This window comes from Gopherus evgoodei, chromosome 10, assembly GCF_007399415.2.
Source record: "Gopherus evgoodei ecotype Sinaloan lineage chromosome 10, rGopEvg1_v1.p, whole genome shotgun sequence".
Classification (NCBI taxonomy): Eukaryota; Metazoa; Chordata; order Testudines; family Testudinidae; genus Gopherus; species Gopherus evgoodei.
This window is the reverse complement of record NC_044331.1, coordinates 49,957,214-49,981,124: the sequence shown is the minus strand read 5'-3', so window position 1 is coordinate 49,981,124 and position 23,911 is coordinate 49,957,214. Positions and strand designations below refer to the sequence as shown.

The 23,911-nt window shown below is 47.5% G+C and overlaps 1 protein-coding gene across 1 annotated transcript in view; it reads right to left on the bottom strand.

Moving 5' to 3' along the window:
• Positions 1–19,250, bottom strand: part of ABCA3 (ATP binding cassette subfamily A member 3) — an 84,588-nt gene extending 65,338 nt beyond the window's left edge. Inside the window, exon 1 of the mRNA XM_030577134.1 lies at positions 19,121–19,250. The gene's annotated coding sequence lies outside the window, so the exon portion shown is untranslated. The remainder of the gene's footprint in view (positions 1–19,120) is intronic.
• Positions 19,251–23,911: the final 4,661 nt, after the last annotated feature.

Genomic DNA, 23,911 nt, shown 5'->3' with positions numbered 1-23,911 from the left:
TACCGCAGTCGTGCCTGCAGACGGTCGGCTGCTCGCGCGGCTCCAGTGGACAGCCCGCAGACACCACTGCGGCAGCTCCACCGGAGCCGTGGAGCACCGGACCGCCGGCAGACACCACTGCGGCAGCTCCACCGAGCCGCAGGACAGCGAAATTGCCGTCCGCCTAAGGCGCTCAAAACCCTAGCGCCGGTCCTGAGTAGCCCCTGCCACCGGGCTTAAGAACAAGGCTGCCTTTGTCCCTGGCTCCCTTAGAGAGGATGGGAGTAGTGAAGGAAGGAAGGGAAGGAAGGAGTCAAGTGGAAGCAGATCATGGGTAAGATCTGGGCAGACACATCTGCCTCAATGTTCTGGGATGGAACAGGGGCAACTGTTTCCCTCCCATCCACTCCTGTAATTCCCCTGAAGCCACAAGGGAGGTTCAATGTAACTATGGTCATAGCCCTCAGACACCCAGGTTGCTAGTACATCATAGCTCCCAAGGCTTACTTCTGAACTATAACATGCCCTTGGGTTGCTGAATAGGAATGCTTGATTTGCCACAACCGCGCACGCCCTCCCCTCCCCACGTGTTCTGTCCAAAGCAGCAGACAGTACCCTGATGCTTCACAAGAAGGCAAGAAGCTACTGTGACAGCCCCAGCTAAGCATGAAATGCAATACATGGATACTGGAGGAGAACACAGAGGGGCATGTCCTTTCTGACCCCTTCCGGCAGTCACTTCATGCCTGGAAACACAAGATTTAATCACCCTTCTCTTAGCAAGCCCAACCAGCGGTAATAAGTTTTACAGAGCTGAGACAGACTGTACCCTTATATTCACCCCTGACATACCATTGTAATGATCTTTGTACAAAGTATGCCTTGGAAGGTACCACTTGAAAATTCATAATTTGCTGATTATTATTGTCCTGGTAAAACATGTGTAGCAACATTACATGTCGAGTTCTAAGATTCCTCAGTCTGGAGTTACTAACACATATTCCAAGCCTGGGGAGTGGCCAAGCCAGTTCTTCCATGACAAAGGGCAAGCTGCTGCTTAAGCCAGAGGTACATAAGGTCAACGGACAATCACCTACTAAGTGGTCATTCTTTGGCAGGAAAGGGGATGTGGGTAACAAATCTAAATTTTAGCAAAGAAACAGCCCGGGGTTCCTGTCCACATAGATCTTCTGTCTCCTGACTCCTGGCTGGAGATGCTGCCCAAAGGCAGGCGAGAACTATAAAAAGAAAGGGGAAACACCCCAAAGCACCCCTCCTTCTTGCTCTCCATCGATTCACTGCACCAGAAGGAACAAACGAAGCAGCCATTACACAGAAGAAGGGGTCCTGGCCTTACAAAGCTAGTCCAGTAATACTGTTGAGAACATGTGGCAAGAGAATCTTTGCTTAGAATCTAACCGTTTGTTAAGCGAGGCACTAGCTGCTTTTTATCTTTATTTTTCTTGTACTTCATTACTTATATTCACACAAAATCTCTCTCGTTGTAGTTAATAAACTCATTTTATCCTTTTATCTAAACCAGTGTGTTTTGACTGAAGTACTTGGGAAAACTGAATTTGTGCGTATCATTTCTATTAATAAAATGATGGACTTATATGAGCTTATATTGCCCAGGAGAGGGCTGGGCAGTGCAAGACATACAATTCTGGGGAAATATCTGGGGCTGGGAGTATGCTGGGGTCACCCTGCAGTATAATCCAAGCTCGTAAAAGTCTGGGTGTGACCGACAGGTAGCAAGTGCACACAGATATATAGCTGGGAGTGACTTACACATCAGTGGTGGATTGCAAGCAGTCCAGGAATGGAGGCAAGAACAACAAGGCAGTGTAAAGAGCCCCCAGGTTAGAGGGCAGAGATGACCCAGCTAGTGTAGACTGCACCCTAGGTATGTCACAGGGGCTCTTTTTAAAATCCTGCCACAGTGGTTGTGCCTCTGCCCTCCCGCAGCTGATACTCTGCGGGATGTCTGCACACTGGAATCAAACAAAGGAAGCAACTTTGTGCAGTGAGACTGCTCAGCTGCCGCAGACTGACACAAACATAACAACTACTTTCCTAATCTCACAAGACAGGATTTCCTCATCAAAGAGATGGATTTCCAGAGATGAAACCATCATAATACCACACCTAGCCTCAAACCTCCATGGAGAGCTCAAGGCATCAAAGACAAACACACAAATCAATGAGAAATTTCAGGTTAATAAATCACCTTGTCTGATCTACGCTGCAAGACAGGAACTGCCTTGAAGCATGCGCTATTACTATAGTATTTACTGCTGGAATAATTGCATATAGTGATTATCCCAAGGCATGGCAGAGAGTCAGGTCGATACAGATCCATAGAGTTCACAAGTATAGATACGCATCTGCGTACATCCCACACAGTGTCAAAATCCCAGGCACAAATCGGCCTCTAATATGCATGACTGACCCACAACCCATAATCGGATGAAGTGTTCAACCCGTCTGGGAAGGATCTTGTTACCCAGAACCCAGCACAAGGCTGAGCACCCTCTGGGCAAACAGAAGTGTTGGGTTTCCTGCCATTGAAGATGCAGGTGTCACATTCACTAAACTACAGCAAGCACCAGTCTGTGGTTTTGGTGCCTTGACCCCACACGGTGGCCCAGCAATGAAGAATTGGCCCATTCTGGCAATGTACAAACTGAGACTCAGGAGTGCTTTCCCTGGGATGGAACAGGAGAGGCTGCGCCCTCACCCACATTGGCTGCCTCCAAATTGACATTTAGACACCATTAAATGGGAAGCAAATGACAGCACACAGGCCTTTTGAACAAGGCTTATGTGTTCACCAGCCACCTGCCTGCGTCACCCCTGGTGGAAATACCACTAACTTAGAATACCGCTGTGGCAGAAGCCCCACCCACATGCAGGCAATGAAGAACACTCTGGGATCTGATGAAGAGACAAGTGAGTGGTCCAAGAGTAGAAACTCTCCAGTTCCAACAGGCTATTTGCTACCAGCGTGAAAAGAATTGGGAACACGGTCACAGGGAGCACCCAGCAGCAGCACCAGGCAGGCTACTCTTCATGATCAGATCTAGACTGCAAACCGGATGGACATCAGCCATCTAGAATTGAACTTGAAGTCAATTGCACAGCCTCAGCGTCTGATTTGTAGGGGCATTTTAAAGTGAAGACAAAGCTCAACACATCAGGTTAAATGAGGTTTGGACATGCTAAACCAAGAGGATAAAAACTGAGCAATCTTAGCCCAATAGCCCAGAGCAGAACAAGAAGAGTGCAGAGAAAGACACTTAGTTGCAAAAGCAATAATATTTCATTTCAATTTGCCTGAGGGACTGAGACTTAAGCATGCAGACTGGATAGCCACATTTTTGCAACAGACATCAAATTTGAAATCTAAAGCTGCCCAGGCCAAGTGATCAGAAGATTTTGTTTCCCAGCCTCAACTGTGCAGACAATTTTAATTTAGAGTTTAAAACAAAAGAGCAACAGAGAGGACTGTAGGAAGAAAAAGACACTCCTGGCAGGAATTCCTCTCCCCGTCCTGACAGTTCTCCTGGCCCATATTTTCTTCTCCAATCAGGGTGCTCAGACTGTTGATGATACTATGCCATTGGTTTTATAAGGAAACCAACAAGCAACTGTTGAGTAAAACCAAGATCACATGAAGCCAGAAAAACATATTTATGCCAGTCAAAACCCAGCAAGCCCTCAATAAGTCAAAAAAGAGAAGTACAAAATTCCCACCCTATGGGAGATAAAGAAGTTTCACTTCAACACTGATGTCTGACTTGTCTGACCCACTGGAGACAGAAAAAAGTGGAAGTTAGGGGTTAAACTGAATAGTCAGCATATGGCTGAGACCATACGAGATTTTTCAGGGTCTGCAGACCAGAGAGCACAACCTGTCAACATGGACATATGGCAGCAAAGGGAAACTCCTTTCAGAAGCTGTCTGAAACAGCCCGAGACAGTCTGAAGAGTGAATGTATTGGATCTGGCTTTGCAGCCCTGCATACATAAGTACGTGTTGGGATTCTGTTGAAACCATGACACCTGTTGCTTTAATTAACTAAAGAAGGTTTGATGAGCTGAACATCAGCTCCTGAAGGACTCTCAATCAGCGTCTTCTTCCCCAACATCGATGCCAGGAGCAACTTCCTTGCAAAGCGAGCACAAGTGACCTACACAACGTTCAGGCACAAGAGCAAGGAGGTTTCAGAGTAGCAGCCGTCTTAGTCTGTATCCGCAAAAAGAACAGGAGTACTTGTGGCACCTTAGAGACTAACAAATTTATTTCAGCATGAGATTTCGTGAGCTACAGCTCACTTCTTCGGATGCATAGAATGGAACACACAGACAGGAGATATTTATACATACAGAGAACATGAAAAGGTGGAAGTATGCATACCAACAGGAAGAGTAATCAATTGAGATGAGCTATCAGCAGCAGGAGAAAAAAAAAAACTTTTGAAGCGATAATTAAGATGATCTATAGAAGGTGTGAGGAGAACTTAACACAGGGAAATAGATTCAATTAGTGTTTAGACCTGAGTTAATTGTATCTAATTTGCATATTAACTCAAGTTTAGCAGTCTCTCTTTGGAGTCTGTTTTTGAAGGTTTTTTGTCGCAAAATTGCCACCTTCAGGTCTGTCACTGAGTGGTTAGAGAGGTTGAAGTGTTCTCCCACTGGTTTTTGAATGTTATGATTCCTGATGTCAGATTTGTGTCCATTTATTCTTTTGCGTAGAGACTGTCCGGTTTGGCCAATGTACATGGCAGAGGGGCATTGCTGGCACATGATGGCATATATCACATTGGTAGATGTGCAGGTGAACGAGCGTCTGATGGCGTGGCTGACATGATTAGGTCCTATGATGGTGTCACTTGAATAGATATGTGAACAGAGCTGGCATCGGGCTTTGTTGCAAGGATAGGTTCCTGGGTTAGTGTTCATGTTGTACGGTGTGCGGTTGCCAGTGAGTATTTGCTTCAGGTTGGGAGGCTGTCTATAAGCGAGGACTGGCCTGTCTCCCAAGATCTGTGAGAATGAGGGATCATCTTTAAGGATAGATTGCAGATCTTTGATGATGCGCTGGAGAGGTTTTAGTTTTCCTACAGCCCCCAGCTAAAACCTCTCCAGTCCCAGCTCACCTCCATTCCATCTCCTTGCCTTAGGGGACTTTTAGGCGCGCGTCCCCAACCACTAGGCACCCTAGGCGGCCGCGTAGGTTGCCTAAATAGTTGCACCGGCCCTGTGGCCAGGAGCACTGTTCGCTCTGACTTCAGCACTAAGCTCTGCAAGATGAGACTGATTTCCTAACCCCGTAAACAAAAAAGCCAGAGGAAGCTTCAGCAAGGACAGCTGGACAATAACATTCTATCACAGAGATAACCCTCAATGTACAGTGCTGATACCCCCGTTTTTCGGGTGAGAAAATCTAAGTCCATGGGGCCAAATCCATCCTCAGCGTAACTCCATCAAGTTCAGGGGAATAGAGATGAAATTGAGAGAGATTCTCCAACACACACTGCTGACAAGTGCGAGGTCACTGGGGGAAGAGGTGGAATGAGGACTGGCTGGGGGTGGAGCAGGGAGGAGGGTAAGAGGTAGGGCGGAGGGAGTTGTCCGGGGTCCCACACTCTCCTAGGGACGGCCCTGCCCTTTGCAGTGGGCGCAGCTCGTGGGGAGGCGGGCCAGGGGATAGGGCTGGTTGCGGGGCTGGTGCTGCTGCGTATGCAGCACGCAGCTGCCTAAGACACCATGAAATCTGGGGCTATTTGGTGCCCAAAATTTCATGGTGCCCTAGGCAGCTGTGTATACCTAAGGACGGCCTTGATTCCTGAACTACCAGAGCCAAGCCTCTGGTACCCGAAAGTGTGTAGATATTTCTTGAGGAACCCGTAATGTCAACACTCAAAACACTGAGATAGAAAGTCTATCACAGAAGCTGCAACGGCACTGCCCATTTTCTTCACATTTCCCACCATTTCACTAGCACAAGCAATGTTGGGAGAGGTAGCCTGGATTGACCCCAGTTTATTAGCAGCCGTGTTGTCTAATCCAGTTCAGAAGAGATCTAAATCAGTGGTTCTCAGGCCTCCTGGGGGGCCACGAACAGATTTCAGGGGGTCCACGAAGCATGGCTGGCATAAGACTCGCTAGGGCCCAGGGCAGAAAGCCAAAGCCCACTGCATGAGACTGCAGTCTGGGGCCCTGAGCCCCACCACCAGGGGCTGAAGCTGAAGCCTGAGCAACTTAGCTTTGTGTTGCCCCCTGTGGCATGGGATCCCGGGCAATTGCCCTCCTTGCTACCTTCCAACACCGACACTGGCTTTTATATGCAGAAAAACAGTTGTGGCATGGCTGGGCCAAGCAGTTTTTATAGCATACTGGGGAACAGGGGTGGGAATGGGTGTGTGCTCAGAAAGAAAAAGGTTAAGAACCCCTGATTTAGATGACTCAGAGGTTAAAACACAGGCTGCTTGCATATACTAGTGCTCTTCTACTGAAGCATCTTGTTATGGAGGCTGGCCACTTCCAGCTACCATCGCAACAGAGGTGAGTGACTGAGCTGAGAACAGGCCATGTGCTCTGAGAACTGACAATTATTTTAAAGCACTTACTGCATTTCTGCTCTTCTGATGTCCTGTTTCCATAGAAACCAGAACTGGAAAAGGCAGTTTCCCTTATCAGCACTTCTCCTTCCCGCACTTGGATAAGCATTAGAACCCTGTAATGTAGGAACTAGCCCAACCTGCAGGACTACATCAGATAGCTGCATGCCAGAACCCGCCTTGTGCCCATATTGGCAGGGTGGGGCTGCAATAAGACATCACATGCTAGCCTTACTGGCAGCATATCCCGGCATAGAGGCAAGGAAGGGCAGGGGTGGAAGGAGACACTTGAATCAAACATTAATATTAATCCCCCCGGTGCCCTCTCTTCCTACCCTCCTCCCACTCAACACAGCCAGAAGGGGATGTCTCCTCTATTCATTCCCATACCGAGATATTCCAAGAAACATACCGATGGCAGCAGGCCCTTTGGCCCAGACTTTCAAAATTGACTAGTGAACTCATGGGCCCACACTGAGCCACCTGAAAGACGCTGGGCTTTCAGAGAGGTCTGGCCTCCTCCCTTCTGAATGTCAGGCCCCTTTAAGGTGGCTCACGTTGGGCATCCAGAGCTTGAAGCCCCCAGAATCACTAGCCACTCGCCAACATGCTGAATCACAGCTAGACAACCCAGAACCACTAATCATTTGCCAATATTTTCACCTTCACTTGTTTTGAAAGCACACTACCATTCTGATGGCTCTGTACTAACGCAGTCCTAAAACAGAACCAGTGTAGAATTCTTTGTTTGCATCCCTACCTCTATACAGGAGGGTTTAAGGCAATTAAATTATTAGAAGAAAAAAAGTTTCAATAGAGGCTGCAAGATGCAAGAAATACAGAGGCCAGCTGATCTTTGTACATCAATAACATGTTAATATACCAAAGCAGGTTGCTAACAGTTTTACAACCTTTGCCGAATCTCAGATTTTATAGACACCCCAGGTGGATTTATTTTTATGCACAAAGACTTTATCAGTCCTCAAATATTTAAATAAATACACACAGCGGATGTAGCAGTTTCTCAGTTTAGAATGCTCTGGCTTTACAGGATTCAGAACAGTACTATATACAATGCACTGCTTAATACAGTACCAGTAAACTGTAGGATCTCATCAGATCTTAACAAGCACAAATAACTCACCTCTCCCACAGATGAAATGAGGCAACAGGGCAAGTCATAAGACAAAGGAGTTTGGTTTGGGATTCCTATAGGTGCTGAGAGGATGAATGACTAAGAGGCAAGTTAAGAACAATCCATCAGGAAGATAGCTTGGGTGGACAAGAAATGGGGAGAAAGCAAGAAGGGGCCCTGTACTGTAGTCTCTATTTTAAACTGGTGCTGTCATTTATAAACACATCTCTGAACAATGTTCCTGATTGTTACAAGTAACATCTGGGATTCCGACCTGGAGCAATTACCAATATTTTCTGTTATGTATATTTGATGGGTTTGCAGTTAAGGCACCAGAATGGGACTCGGGAGGCTCGACCTCAATTCCCTTAATATCCATGTCTCAGTTCTCCAACTGTGACAGAGACACAATAATCCGACCTTTGGCAGTCTTGTCTCTTTAGACTGTAAGCACTCCAGGGCCGGGTCTGCAGGTGTGTACAGCACCGAGTAGAACAGTACCTCAATCTACAATCTAAGATACAAACGCATTTGTCCCAATCCCTCAGACAGAGACAAACATCTACAGAATCTCTATTAAGCATTCTTAAAATTACAACACCCACCTGCTGAAGTGAAGAAACAGATTGACAGAACCAGAAGGGTACCGAGACGTCACCTACTACAAGACAGGCCCAACAAAGAAAGTAACAGAATGCCACTAGCCGTCACCTACAGCTCCCAACTAAAACCTCTCCAGCACATCATCAAAGATCTACAACCTATGCTGAAGGATGATTCCTCACTCTCATAGACCTTGGGAGGCAGGCCAGCCCTCGCTTACAGACAGCCCCGCAACCTGAAGCAAATACTCACCAGCAACTACATACCATACAACAGAAACACCAACCCAGGAACCAAACCCTGCTACAAACTCCAGTGCCAACTCTGTCCACATATCTATTCAAGGGACATCATCATAGGACCTAACCACATCAGCCACACCATCAGGGGCTCATTTACCTGCACATCTACCAATGTGATATATGCCATCATGTGCCAGCAATGCCCCTCTGCCATGTACATTGGCCAAACTGGACAGTCTCTATGCAAAAGAATAAATGGACACAAATCTGACATCAGGAATCATAACATTCAAAAACCAGTAGGAGAGCACTTCCGTCTCTCTGGTCACTCAATAAACAGACCTAAAAGTCAATTCTTCAACAAAAAAACAAACAGACTCCAACGTGAAGCTGCAGAACTGGAATTAATCTGCAAACTGGATACCATCAGATTAGACCTGAATAAAGACTGGGAGTGGTTGGGTCACTACAAAACCTTAACCTAATTTCCCCAATACTAATTTCTCCCTACTGTTACTCACACCTTCTCGTCAACTATCTGTAATGGGCCACTCATTACCATTTCAAAAGTTATTGTGCTGTTAATTGACTTATCTCATTAGACTGACCTCATACTTGGTAAGGCAACCCCCATCCTTTCATATATTTATACCTGCTCTTGTATTTGCCATTTGATGACGTGGGTTCTAGCCCATGAAAGCTTATGCCCAAATAAATTTGTTAGTCTATACGGTGCCACAAGGACTCCGCGTTGTTTTTTCAATCTACACTGGAGCCACTAGAGATGACCATAATACAGGATTAAGTCCTCTCACGTTTTCCACTGTAGGGCCAATTACCCCATTTGTGAGAGTCTCACACAGCAAAAGGGGAAAATGACTTAAGAAAAATGGGAAAACAGGATGGCAAAGCCACAAACATTTACAGTAGGACTCAGAACCTGGAACTAGTTGTTTAACAAGCTGCCCAAATGAACAGTGCGCTGTGAAGGTGCAGGCGGATGAGGAAGAGCTACTGATGAGCAGAGCGTTGGCTCATTGGGGACACAACCAGGAATCTGTGTGTAGACTCTCCCGGACAGATTCTCCTGTTTCTCAGTCATGTTCCTCCGTTAATTTCAGTTAAGTAACCCAGGAGTTACACCAGCATGAGCAAAACAAAACTTGGGTGCCTGACGGCAAATGTGGTGCTGGAGAGGAGATAGGCACAGAAGTTTAGGCTGGGGAAGGAAAGGCACAGAAATGTCTGCAAGATGCCATACATGAGCAGTCCCATTCTTACGACAGAACCTTTCCCATGTCATGTAATGAAACCAGAGCTGCAGGTTTATTTCTTTCCAGTTTCATCTTAATTTTTCAAGAGCCCTTCTGATTCCTGCAGGAGTGACCCCTTCTCTTGGAATGCACTTTGGCCAGGCTAACATTTATCTCCCAGCGGGGCCATTGTCTGCTTGACCCTGAAGTGTCAGCCAGAGACCATTCTCTTTTCAGTCCCAGCCTTAACTGCAAAGTGATTAGCATGTTCCAGCTCTCAGTAAATTCAGGGCTTGTCTACATCAGAAAGTTGCAGCGCTGGTGAGGGAGTTACAGCGCTGCAACTTTGAGAGTGTCCACATCTGCAGGGCATCACCAGCGCTGCAACTCCCTGTTTGCAGCGCTGGCCGTACTCCCGTTTTGTCTCGGGTGTAGAGGATCCAGCGCTGGTGATCCAGCGCTGGTAATGCAATGTAGACACCCACCAGCGCTTTTCTTGACCTCCGTGGAAGGAGGAAGCCTCTGGTAATCAAGCTGGTTTCCTTTCCCGGTTTGCTCTCTCGGTCCCGGAGCCAGCCAGCAAACCGCAGGGAAGGAGACCTGCTTGCTCGGGGTTCCGGGACCGAGAGAGCAAACCGGGAACGCCGCGGTTTGCTCTCTCGGTCCCGGAGCCAGCCAGCAAACCGCGGGGAAGGAGACCTGCTTGCTCGGGGTTCCGGGACCGAGAGAGCAAACCGGGAAAGGAAACCAGCTTCGCCGCGGTTTGCTCTCTCGGTCCCGGAACCCCGAGCAAGCAGGTCTCCTTCCCCGCGGTTTGCTGGCTGGCTCCGGGACCGAGAGAGCAAACCGCAGCGTTCCCGGTTTGCTCTCTCGGTCCCGGAACCCCGAGCAAGCAGGTCTCCTTCCCCGCGGTTTGCTGGCTGGCTCCGGGACCGAGAGAGCAAACCGCGGCGTTCCCGGTTTGCTCTCTCGGTCCCGGAACCCCGAGCAAGCAGGTCTCCTTCCCCGCGGTTTGCTGGCTGGCTCCGGGACCGAGAGAGCAAACCGCGGCGTTCCCGGTTTGCTCTCTCGGTCCCGGAACCCCGAGCAAGCAGGTCTCCTTCCCTGCGGTTTGCTGGCTGGCTCCGGGACCGAGAGAGCAAACCGCGGCGAAGCTGGTTTCCTTTCCCGGTTTGCTCTCTCGGTCCCGGAACCCCCCTTGAAGCCGCCCAACAGCGCTGCAGTGTGGCCACATCTAACACCACTTGCAGCGCTGGTTGCTGTAAGTGTGGCCACTCTGCAGCGCTGGCCCTATACAGCTGTACTAATACAGCTGTAACAACCAGCGCTGCAAAATTTTAGATGTAGACATGGCCTCAGTCTCTCTCAGATAGGACTGACTGATCCAACCCATCAATCTGAGGAGTGCTTTGAAGACATCACAACTGATAACCAGTAATTCTTCAATATTATTATGCGAGAAGATGCGTAAGAGCAATTATATTCAGTGATCCCGAGCTGAGAGAGTCCCTTGGGTCACCTCGGGTATCTTATTATTCCAACACCACCAAGTGACACTACTGTACTAACTCAGATCAGTGACATTACCCCAGGGTAAACTGGAGAAACTAAGGCACAGAAGAGCTACAGCAAAAAAAATGGCCACTGATTTTAGGAGCCCAAATAGAGACATGCTGAGCCCTGATATTTAGAAACACTGAGCACCCCTCATTCCAACTCAAATGGAAGCATTTATGAGCTCAGCACCTCTGAAAATCAGGTCCTAGGCATCTTAAGTTAGGCGCCTAAAACCAGCAGCCACTTTTGAAAAGACAGGCCTATTGCAAGAGATGAACATAAAGTCATACAAGTCTGCGGCAAAGTTGGGACTAGAACCTGGGCCTCCCATCTCCCAGTTCTCTCCTTCTAACCACTAGATAACACTGCCTATCATGCATGTTGCGTAAGAACACTGTCAACCAACCCCAGCGCAGACAGGAAGGAATTCTTCTCAAACAAGCTAAGGCCATGGCTACCCTGGCACTTTACAGCGCTGCAACTTTCGCGCTCAGGGGTGTGAAAAAACACCCCCCTGAGCGCTGCAAGATACAGCGCTGTAAAGCCTCAGTGTAATCAGTGCTGCAGCGCTGGGAGAGCTCCCAGCGCTGCAAGCTACACCCGTAAGGGATGTGGTCTACGTGCAGCGCTGTGAGAGCTCTCTCCCAGCGCTGGCACTCCGACTACACTCACACTTCAAAGCGCAAATTTCAAGTGTAGCCATACCCTGAGTTACATACACTGCACGCTAGTCCTCCCATCACATGCCTTTCCACACACACACTGATCTTTGGAACAGTCGGTGAAGGACAAATCCACTCTGCAGCTCAAGGACCTCTGCCAGAGCCTGGAGGATTTCACTAGGAGACAGGAATCCTTCTCCAGGCACCGAATAATGCTCTCTACGGACACAACATCAGCTGAATGGCTGAAGGAGACTCCAGTGCCTATAGCACAAGGCGAAAGGAGGAGTCCACACAATGGTGCATCTTTCATCCTTACTCCCCGTGCAGCAGACTGGGACCTCTGTATCGTACAGTGGACATGCTTCTCCCTGCCCTCCTTTGCACTGTGAGACCACATGGGTTCCTGTGCAGGGGGATCCTACACAGACCAGAAGAAAGGGCACGTACACTGTACCATGGCCAGGTCAACTTCAGAAGTATCTGCAACCCCCTTTGCAGACACATCTTTCACCAGCTTCTAGCTCATGTCATCCCTGCCCTTACACTCTGCCCGTCCAGCACTGGTATTGCTGGGAAATCCTGCTGGGCCAGCATTGACAGCACGGACTGGCTCCCAAACTAATGGCAGATATTCTAGCACCAGCATCTTTTACTCGCTTGAAAATGTTTCCTTCGTGTATGAAACTAACGTGTTTATTGCACTCAGAGGCAAAGACAGCCCTTGCAGCAGAAGGAAATCCCAAAGTGAAGTTACAAGCTCGCTGTGCTCTGTAGCAATGCGAGCGCTCACCGAGTCAGAACCTGCAGCAGCATGGTGAAGTGAGTCAAGGGTGGCACAACTGAGTCATGCCAAAGGGGTAGCAAGAGCAGCCCAAGCCGGGACCCTGGGGGCGGGAAGCACATCTGTGAACACTTTATCAGATGTTACAAAATGAAATCCACGCAAAGGGATAAGACTGAGTGTAGATCCTGTCAGCCACTTGACATTTCAGAGAGGACTTGCAGTCCCCACAACCAGGGATGGCCCCAATCCAAGGCGGTCTCAACCTTCCTGAATTGCAGAAATAATAGGCCCAAGCCAAATTAACCCTGCCCTAATCAAACACTTTGGCTCCCATTCACTCTCTTCTCTCTGCTGTGAAGACAAAAAGCCCACTTCATTTCCTTTAGTGGCACTTCCCCGCTAAAATGCATGTTCTCTTGCTGTTAAAATATTGGTCATTTCATCAGGACCCTCTTCAGGGGAGGCACTAATGTTTACTCTTTTAAGCAAGGAACTGAACCCTTTGATCTTACAGTGGTGAGGGAATTCGTGCCCAAAGGGATGGGCCATCTGAACTCACAAATATTTTGTATGGCTCCAGCTGTGCCCTCTGTTCTAAGCCTGGAGTTAGCGTGGATGCAGGTGAGTAACTGGATGTAGAATCTGGGCTTTGTCACTTACACAGTACTCTGTGTCCTCAGAGCAATCATCAACTAGTTACCATAAGCTTCCTGACAGGCAAGTATAATCCCCGTTTTATACGCAGGGAAAACAGAGGCACAAAGAAGCCAAATGACCGCCTAGCCTGAAATTCAAACAAAGGAGTCCCCCAATTCCCAGTCACATGGTCATTCACCCAGACCATGCTGTCTCATTGATCTGCTGCACGAGCCTGTCATAATGACTGCTACTTGGAACAGTTAGTCCTAGAACCCACAAGAGAAGAAGCAATTCTTGATTTAGCCCTAAGTGGTGCACAGGATATGGTCCAAGAGGTAAATATAGCTAAACTACTCAGTAATAGCAACCATAATGTAATTAAATTTAACATCTTTAGTGTGAGGGTGGAAAACACCAAAAAAGCTCACTGCAGGAGCATTTACCTTCAGAAAGTGGAACTACACAAAAATGAAGAAGCTAGTTAAACAGAAAGTGAAAAGAACAGTCACAAGAGTGAAATGCCTGCAAGCTGCATGGAAACTTTTTAAAACACCATAATAGAGGCTCAAATTAAACATACATCCTAAATTAAAAATAATAGGAAGAGGACCAAAAAACCATCACCATGGTTATATAGACTAAGAGAGACAGTTAAGAGGCAAAAAGGCATCCTTTAAAAATTGGAAGTCAAATCCTACTGAGGAAAATACAAAGGAGCATAAACTCTGGCAAGCCAAGTGTAAAAGTCTAATTAGGCAGGCCAAACAAGAAATTGAAATGCACCTAGCAAAAAGACACAAAACTAAGAGCAAAAAGTTGTAAGTACATCAGAGGCAGGAAGCCTGCCACACAATCAGTGGGGCCACTGGATGATCGACATGCTACTGGAGAATTCAAGAAAGACAAGGCCACTGTGGAGAAGTTAAATAAATTCTTCACATCCATCTTCACTGCAGACAATGTGAGAGAGATTCTCACACCTGAGCCATTCTTTCTCCGTGAGAAATCTGAGGAACTGTCCCAGATTGAGGTGTCAGCAGAGGAGGTTTTGGAACAAACTGATATTACTGTTCAACAGGGCTGTCAATTGCACTTAATGCCTGCAATTAACTGAAAACAAAATTAATGCATTAATTTAACACATTAATTGCATGAAGCCCCAGCCCTTAGCCCCGTGCTTCCAGCCTATACCTGAAAATATAGAAAACGTCAAAAATATTTGACTAAATGGTATTCTATTCTAATGGTATTAACAGTGCAATTAAAACTGCGATTAATCACAATTGATTCTTTTAATCGCTTGACAGTCCTATTGTTTAATGTACATCAGCAGGACCAGATGATGATATTCACCCAAGAGTTCTGAAGGAACTCAAATGTGAAATTGCAAACTACTAACTGTGGTATGTAAAACCTATTGTTTAAATCAGTTTCTGTACCAGATGGAGGATAGCTAATGTGACACCAATTTTTAAAAGAAGGCCCCACAGGTGATCCTGGCAATTACAGGCCTACTTTGAGTACCAGGCAAATTGGTTGAAACTATAGTGAAGAACAGAATTATCAGAGACATAGAAGAACACGATTAGTTGGGGAAGAATCAGCACAGCTTTTGTAAAGCGAAATCATGCCTCACCAGTCTGTTAAAAGTCTCTGAGGGGGTCAACAAACATGTTGACAAGGGTGATCTACTGGATATAGTGTACTTGGATTTTCAGAAAACCTTTGACAAGGTCCCTCACCAAAAGCTCTTAAGCAAAGTAAGCAGTCATGGGATAAAAGGGAAGGTCCTCTCATGGAACAGTAACTGCTTAAAAGACAGGATACAAAGGGGAGGAATAAATGGTCTGTTTTCATAATAGAGAGAAGTAAATAGAGTCCCCCAAGGATCGGTACTGGGACCTGTTCTGTTCAACATATTCATAAATGATCTGGAAAAATGGGTAAACAGCGAGATCGCAAAGTTTGCAATCGATACAAAATTACTCAAGATAGTTAAGTCCAAAGCAGATTCCAAGTTACAAAGGGATCTCACAAAAGTGGGTGACTGGGCAACTAAATGGCAGGTGATATTCAATGACAACAAATGCAAAGTAATGCACATTGGAAAACACAATCCCAACTACACATACAACATGATGGTGTCTAAATTAGCTGTTCCCACTCAAAGATCTTGGAATCACTGTGGACAGTGCTTTGAAAATACCCACTCAATGTGCAGCGGCAGTCAAAAAAGCTAACAGAATGGAAGGAAACATTTGGGAAGGGATAGCTTATCACTCAAAAAATCCATGTTACGCCCACATCTTGAATACTGCATGCAGTTCTGGTCACCCCATCTCAAAAAAGATAAATTAGAAAAGGTGCAGAGAAGGGCAACAAAAATTATTAGGGGTATAGAACAGCTTCCATATGAGGAAAGATTAATAAGACTGGGGCTTTTCAGCTTGGAAAAGAGACGACTAAGGGCAGATATGATAGAGATCTATAAAATCACGAGTGGTGTGGAGAAAGTGAATAAGTGTTATTTACCCTTTCACACAACACAAGAACCAGGGGTCACCCCATGAAATTAATAGGCAGTAGATATAAAACAATCAGAAGGAAGTATTTTGTCACACAACACACAGTCAGCCTTTTTGGCCTGGCAATGAGTTCCAAAGTAGGACTGGGTTCAAAAAAGAACTAGGTAAGTTCATGGAGGACAGATCCAGCAATGGCTATTAGTCAAGATGGTCAGAAATGCAAAAGCATGCTCTGGGTGTCCCTCACCTCTGACTGTCAGAAGCCTGGAGTGGACAACAGGGGATGGATCATTTGCTAAGTGTTCTGTTTTGTTCATTCCCTTTGTAGCATCTGGCATTGGCCACTGTCCGCAGACAGGATACTGGGCGAGATGGACCATTGGTCTGGCCCAATCTGGCCATTCTTATGACAGCATCATGAGAAGCAGGTACCCGAGAATGCTATTTCAGTCAACTCCCAACGTTCCTGGAAGTGCAGCTTCCAGGTCAAGCATTTCTTTGTACTGACTTAGTTTAGGTTAAGACAGCTGTTCCAGATACCAGCCATGTTTACTTCATATTTCCCTCCTTGCTACCCATTCATAATTATTATGAGAGACCTTTCCCAACTGTGAACAAGCAAAGAAACGTAACCCCCAAAATTTCCCTACATATATTAGTCACCAAAGCAATATAATCCTATAACCACTAAGTAGTGCTGGAAAAGCTGCACGTTGACTCTCCTTTGGAAATTAACAGTGTCATCATCACAACCTCCTTTACACACACATGCACAGGACAGGAGTTTCACCAGCACACTTAAGCCATCCATGCTGTAGAGCTACAATAAAACAAATCTTTTCCCAGCTGTTACAGCCCCAGTGTTCAGCAGCAGCAAGTTTCCCATGCTGGGAAACAAAGATATACACTGGAAATAGAGGCCAGGTGATTGCTAATGGGGTCCAGTCATTCTCCAAGATGGAGCACAGAGACTACCATGTGGTACCAGAAAGACACTCTCTCCCCCTATAAAACACCAGGAAACCCCAACTCCAGCTCAGTCTTCTGCTGTCCCATCTATTATACTTTGCTCACTGCAACGAGTTTTAAAGAGACTGAAAAGCAGCAGCAAGCAAATCTCTTGGGTAATTCTCTGGCCTCTCATCACTTCCTGTTCCCAAGTAAGAATCCCAGGCAGGGCCCAAAGCTGAAAATTCATAGATGTGGGAAGACTCCCAATTAGAATTTACTACTAGGCAGCTATCCTGTCAGTCACAAAACCTTGTACCCACTCGGAACATTAACACCTGTGTGCGTAGAAGGACAACAATTATGAAGACTGGCAAAGAGTCAAGAAAGGGACAAAGAACGCATGCCATTTGGATTTAGAGCATGGGTAGGCAACCTGTGGCATGAGAGCTGATTTTCAGTGGCACTCACACTGCCCGGGTCCTGGCCACTGGTTCTGGGGGCTCTGCATTTTAATATAAATTTTAAAAAAACCTATTTACTTTACATACAATAGTTTAGTTGTATATTATAGATTTATAGAAAGAGACTTTCTAAAAACGTGAAAATGTATGACTGGCACACAAAACTTTACATTGGAGTGAATAAATGAAAACTCGGCACACCACTTCTGAAAGATTGCTGACCCCTGACTTAGAGACATCCTCACTCACACACAGTCATACACTCAGATTATTCTCTCTGCCACCTGTGCCCTACCTAACATAGGCAGATAGATGGTGAACAACCATGAGGTTAGCCTCCTGCAGCAAGAGGGTAGATACAGGGCACACAGGTTTTCTAATTCAACAGGGGGTGATCCATGATCAAATTACACACAACCAATGGCAGCTCTGCAGGCCAGTCTAAGGGTACCAGTCTGGATTCCAACATACAAGAGACCTCCAGAGAACAAAGAAATGGATGGGCCACAAAGAGAAGATTACCCTTTAGCTTCTAGAGGTCATCTCTACCAAACAAGCCTTAAGCATCGCAGCAGGATGACATCTGGGACTTGCTCTGCCACTACTGTGCCTGGTATGGAAAGAGAAGACTCAGCCTCCAGGACTGGAAAGCTAATATCTTCCACCTTCACTAAACCCACCTCAAAATTAAAAATATTAACTCCAGGAGACTCCCTTCAATGAGTGCCCCCTGGGGCCAAGTATTGCCCCTCTTCTGATCCCTCTCCAGGCACTACTTTCACATAAAACATTCAGAATGAAGATTCAAACCTTACAATGAGCACAGGTTTCTCTCCAAAGCACCCATTCAGCTGCCAAGGGCTCAGGTCACAGCTGCCACAGGGGCTTCCTACACCTCTGCACAACCCAGTAGCTGAGGAGGCCTCTGCTCCAGGTGGCTGCAGCCACCGAATGGGCTGCATACCTGTCCAGAAAGCAGATACACCTGCAAGTGTGAGTCCCACCCATCTGCCCTCCTGCAGGGTCCTGACTGGATTCCATGCTACACGGCTGCTCTACAACAGTGAGCCCATCCTCTCCATCATGTGATGCCAACCATAGTGGAGGACTAGAGCTGGAAAAGCCCTGCCATGCTTTGGATTCCCCACAGGGCAATGGGCCTGCTGCTGAGGGAGGAGTAGGAGAACAGGAACAGAAGAGGAAGACATGGGTGGGGAGTGAAGAGATTGGGGGGCCGGGACCCTGAATATCTCCCCAGCTCTGCTGCCAGTTCAGAATCAGAGCTGCTCCCCTAAGGAGCAGGGGTGGGGGAGAGACATGGGGGACAATTAGACATGGACTGGGGAGTTGGGAGTAGCTTGTGGGGAACATGTGGGGGGTGAGACTCGGGGTCTAGGAGGAAGGGGGTTGAGGCTGCCAGGGAAAAGGTCAAGGGAGGGGAAGGAGTGTTAGGTTAGGGGGAAGGAAGAAGAGGGGTGAGGCCAGGGATCTTGGGGCTTGAGGAGCAGGCTCTTCCTGGGGTGAAACTGGGGCGAGGGGAGATGGAGGCCAGGGGTCCCTCTGCAGGACGCTGGGGGGGATAGATAGGGGGTCCCGGGGATGGGATTCCCACCGGGGAGAAGGGAGGGGCCAGGGATCCCGGGGGAGAGCTAGGGGGATGGGAGGGGGACCCCCAGGGGAGAAGGGGGGCCTCTTACCGGGCAGCGCTCCGGGTCGGGATATCAGCGCTGCCCCGCTCCAGCCGCTGGCCCCGCTGCCATCCCGACTCCCGGCTCGGCCCAGGCCCTGCGCCGCCTACGGGGAAGGCAGCTCGGCAGCCAGCTGATCCCGGCGCCGCCTCACGTGACCGGATCTCGTCACGTGACCCGGGAGCTGGCGCTGCCGCTGGCCCTGTCTGTGTGTCCGTCGGGAGGCAGGTGGGCAGCGGCCAACCCCCATCCCAGGCATCGCAGACCAGCCCCCCTGCTGGGCTGGCCCTGTCAGCTCCGCTCCCCGCCCAGGTTTCGGTTCCTGCTCAGCCGCCAGGGTTGGACATTTCCTGTTTAAAAACAAAAAAGCGGAGAGTCTCCCCGGATCCCGCGACTCCAGGCGCCAGGGCTTTCCTGAGCACAGTGGCACGAGGTTCTCAATGAGATCGCCGGAGTTAGCCACACTGCTACGGCCTCTCTTGGACCGCCTCCTGTATCTGGGGAAATCCGCATGTGCCCCTCCCTGGGCGCCTCCGGTCCGGTGGGGTTGTGGGGGGGCTCAGCTTCCTTTATTTCCGCCCCTTTGGCTCTCTGTTCTCACGGAGCTGCGCTTGGCTCAAGCTCTGCTCTTAATGGGGGCTCAGATCAGCTAGCAAACAAACCCCCCTCCGTGACCTCGATCAGTTTTATCTACCTGCTTTAAGCATTGTTCATGGAGAGAAATGAGGTAAATATGTTTCTCCCCTCCCTAGCCTACAGAGCTATCAGCTTCCGTCCCCTAACTGTCCCATTGTTGTGGGGTAGCATTAGAATAGCTCAGCTGCTCTCTCTGTAGTCTAGGTGGCTCAGTGCTGTTTTATTCCTTAGATCCTCACTTTAGTCCCTTGTCTGCCCCCTTATTCCCTTTTTCCCTCCCACACACACCAGCACCTTTATATCTCCCCCTCTTTCAGCAAGTTGCTTCAGTGCCTCTTCACAACCTCATTCAGACCCCTCTTCCCCAAGAGCATAACACTTTCTGCCTGCCCTTTCCTCCCTTCTCTTAGAGGGACCTTTAGCCCTGCTTAGTTTTCTCCTGGAAGAGGTGTCATCCTCCTTGCTTAAGGACATCCCCATTCCCTCTCTCTTCATCCAGAGCCCAGGTGGAGCAGCTGAGGCTCTCTGCACTCAAAGAGAACCTTATGCATTTTCTTTCCCCCAGGACAGTATTTGGAAAGTTGGGTTTTGGGAGTTGCAGAAGCTAAAATCTCCTCCTGGTCAATGCGAACTGCACACTGCATTGCATGCAGCCAGCACAGCCCTTAGCCCAGAGAGAGAAGGCTCCATAAAGCAGATACTTGGTGCTCTCTGCAGACCTTTAGCAAGCACTGCAGGCTGCATAGCTGTTCTCCAGTTGGTGCAGCAATCAGGTGCCTGTCATAAGAGCCATGGAGCCCTGACTTCATTTTCTGATCAGTTTTGCCTTTCCGTCCAGGTTGATTAGTGAGGGGTATCTCTTTACCTGCAGGAGTCCAATTGTCTTGGTGGATCTATCTTCTGACCTGCCTCACGCAGACATGCCACCCTCTGAACCAGTCAGCTGTGCCAGCAGCACTTGCTGGTCCTATGTTTGTATACCAGGACATTGCCAGCCGAATCATGGCTGTTCCTGTGCACTAGTGTGTGGGGGCGCTCTCTACCTCCCCTCTCCAAATTTAGCATATCAGGGTAGAGACAGCCATAATTAGCTCTGAGACTGTCAGTGGTGGAGTTGTATCACTTACTCTTTAGTGAGCCCACAAGAGTGAAGAGGAGTAAACAGGGCCGGCGCTTCCATTTAGGTGGCCTAGGCAATCACCTAGGGCGCCAGGATTATTGGGGAGTGGCATTTTGCCAGGAGGGGGCAGCAGGCAGCTCCAGTGGACCTGCCGCAGGCGTGCCTGCGGAAGGTCCCCTGGTCCCGTGGCTCCAGTGGACCTGCTGTAGGCATTCCTGCGGACGGTCCGCTGCTCCCGCTGCTCTGGACCCTCCGCAGGAATGCCTGCGGCAGGTCCAACCGAGCCGTGGGACCAGTGCGCGGGGCGGCGAAATGGCCGTGCACCTAGGGTGCTAAAAACACTAGTGCCGGTCCTGGGAGTAAAGCAATTTGTGTGTCAAGTGACATCTCCTTAAAGTGGATGAAAGGCCAAATTATGAGGATTCTATGTGCATCTAAAATCCAGGGTTCTCCAAGACAACTACTCCAGATCCCTCGTGGAATGAATCATACTTGACTGTGCAGTGAGTAACTGCTGCCCATTTCTCCATGCTGTCCATTCCATTTCCAGCTAGCATTCCACCTCCACCGGCCAACATGGGGGAAAGAGATGAGTGCAGGAGAGGAAAGGAACTACAGGAGAAAACGAAGATGAAAAGCAGGGCTGAAATCTCAATGAAGAAGAGCATTTTAAAGATTGGGGGGAAAACATATTACCTGGCTACTTTAAAAGACAATGAGACAGGGACGGAGGTGCGGGGACACAAGAACTCAAGGGAGAGCGAGTAAGCTGTGTTTATCTGATAGAAGATGGGTGTTTTTACTGTACTTTGGAAATTGTTTTATATAGATGCAGCAATAAGGGCCAAGACTGAGTCCATGGGTTGCCCAGAGTGTAAATTAGGTCCCAATTTGTCCATGAGTCAAAAGATGCAATAAACACTTGATAAACTACTGGGGACCCAGGGTCTGATTCACCACTGTGTTACACTTGATGGTGGTGTAATGCCCTTGGAATCATTTATTGGAGTCATTTGGTTGCACAATCCAAGCAGCGACTGGCCAAAAGTGCTCACTCACGTAGCTGTGAGCAGCTTACATGCCAGAGGCTGTGTGTGAGCAGCCCGGGAGTGGGGGTTCTCACAGCAGAGCAGGGTAAGGCTGGCTCCCAAAGTCAAGGATTGGAGTGACCTAGCAGACCACTGGTCTAGATAACACCAGGGGAATGTCACAGAGGGAGCCTTCTAAATAACTACAGCTGACAAGACTCAATTTGTTCTTGAATATGAATTGACTCATCATCTTGTCATCAATCTAACCAATCCCACCTCCATCCCCATGATCTCTCTGCTAAATAAAAGCCTAGGCCCTGATCCTGCACTTCAGTCTGTGCCATTAGACCCAGGTGCCCATACTGAGCCCCTTCAACTTTATGGGCATGAGTCTTCCACCTAGATCTGCGTGTAGGTCTTGGCCCCACACTTCCCTCAGCCACCCAGTCACAGGATGGCTCACATATCTGAGATTTGCCTCTACTAGAAACGACAGCTTATTACTTGAACAGAGGACCTCAGAGCTTCTATTGGCTGCTTCACTTGGGTGACTAATACAATACACATGGGCCACGATCCTGCATCACATGCACTCACTGACTTCGGGGTGACCGATTTCGTGAGCATGGATCATTCCTATGAGTAAGGGTTACAAGAATATATCTACTTCTACTCTCTAATGTCTTAGATGGGAAGCATTGCCGCCCTTAGCCCAGCTTTCAGATTTATTTTAGAAAGACTGTTTTGGTCGTCCCCGCTTTAGAGGTTTTTTCCATTGAGAGGTTTTAGTTTAAAATGCTTATTTACGTCTTAAAATGAATCCACACTCAGCTGCCTGAACCCACAAATAAATTCCCACAGCATCTTTCCAAAAAGAAGAGAAAACAATGGAGACTGGAGTGACGCTTTCTCAATAAAAGTCTAAAGACGATGCTGAGATCCTGCTTGAAACCACGGATGCAAAGAAAAGAGTTCTCCATTTTTCTCAGCATTGCTAACACACATGGCCTGTAATAGCCGTGCAATGGAAGATGCGCTCTTACACAGAGGTTGAAAGCCAGAGGGAGCATTGTATTGGTCCCAATCAAAGGAGTTGTTATCATTCAATAAAAAAAGAACCAGGGGCAGCGTTTTAGGATGTATTTTTTTATTTGACACAGGCAACGTTCAAAGAATGTCCATTGTAACAGTTGTACTGACCCTACATTAGGTGATTCTCTCTTCTGCTGTCTGAAGTTATAGCAACAACCTCTTAAGATATGAAGTCTCTCTCTTTTTTGGTCACTGCCTCCCGAATGGTGTTTTCTAGAAAGTAATTCTGTGTCTCCTGCAGTAACAATAATGTCAATAATTATTCCAATGTAACGTGAACCTTTTGGTTTTTATATGCTGTTGAGTATGGGAGATGAGTGGTGTAATATCTGTATAGCACTAAAGAAAAGCTTTAAATGAAGATGGTAACAGTATAGTAAATGGAGAAGGGAGGGAAGAGGGAATAACAGCTCCTTTTTACTAAGAAAACTGTTCCCACTTTCCTTCTTGGATTCATTTTCCAGTTTATAAAAGCACCCTGTGCTCTAGGTACCTTACAAAATACACAGAACCCATCTCGTCCGCAATGCCCATTAAAGCATTTTAATCCTCTACAAAACTATAGCTTACAAAGGTCTCACAGCATTTCAGAAACTCTGAGGCTCAGCCTTTCCTATTGAAAGTCAGTAGTCTATAAGGGCTTGACTACATGGGAAAGTTTTACCAGTATCAACCAGGGTGGATTTGATTTAAATCACTAGTCAGGAAGACTCGATTTAATCATGGCTTTCTACATAGAAGTGCATTCTTGTTGGTTGTTATAACCTTAATCCATAGTCTTCACAATTCAGAGAGAGATGTAGGTTTCATTTTTAGAAGGTACACACTGAACATTTTTAAAGTGATTTATTTTGAAAACTTTTCAGATTAGTTTTACAGCTATATCAGAAAATGAATGACTGGTTATTTCATTTACCAAAG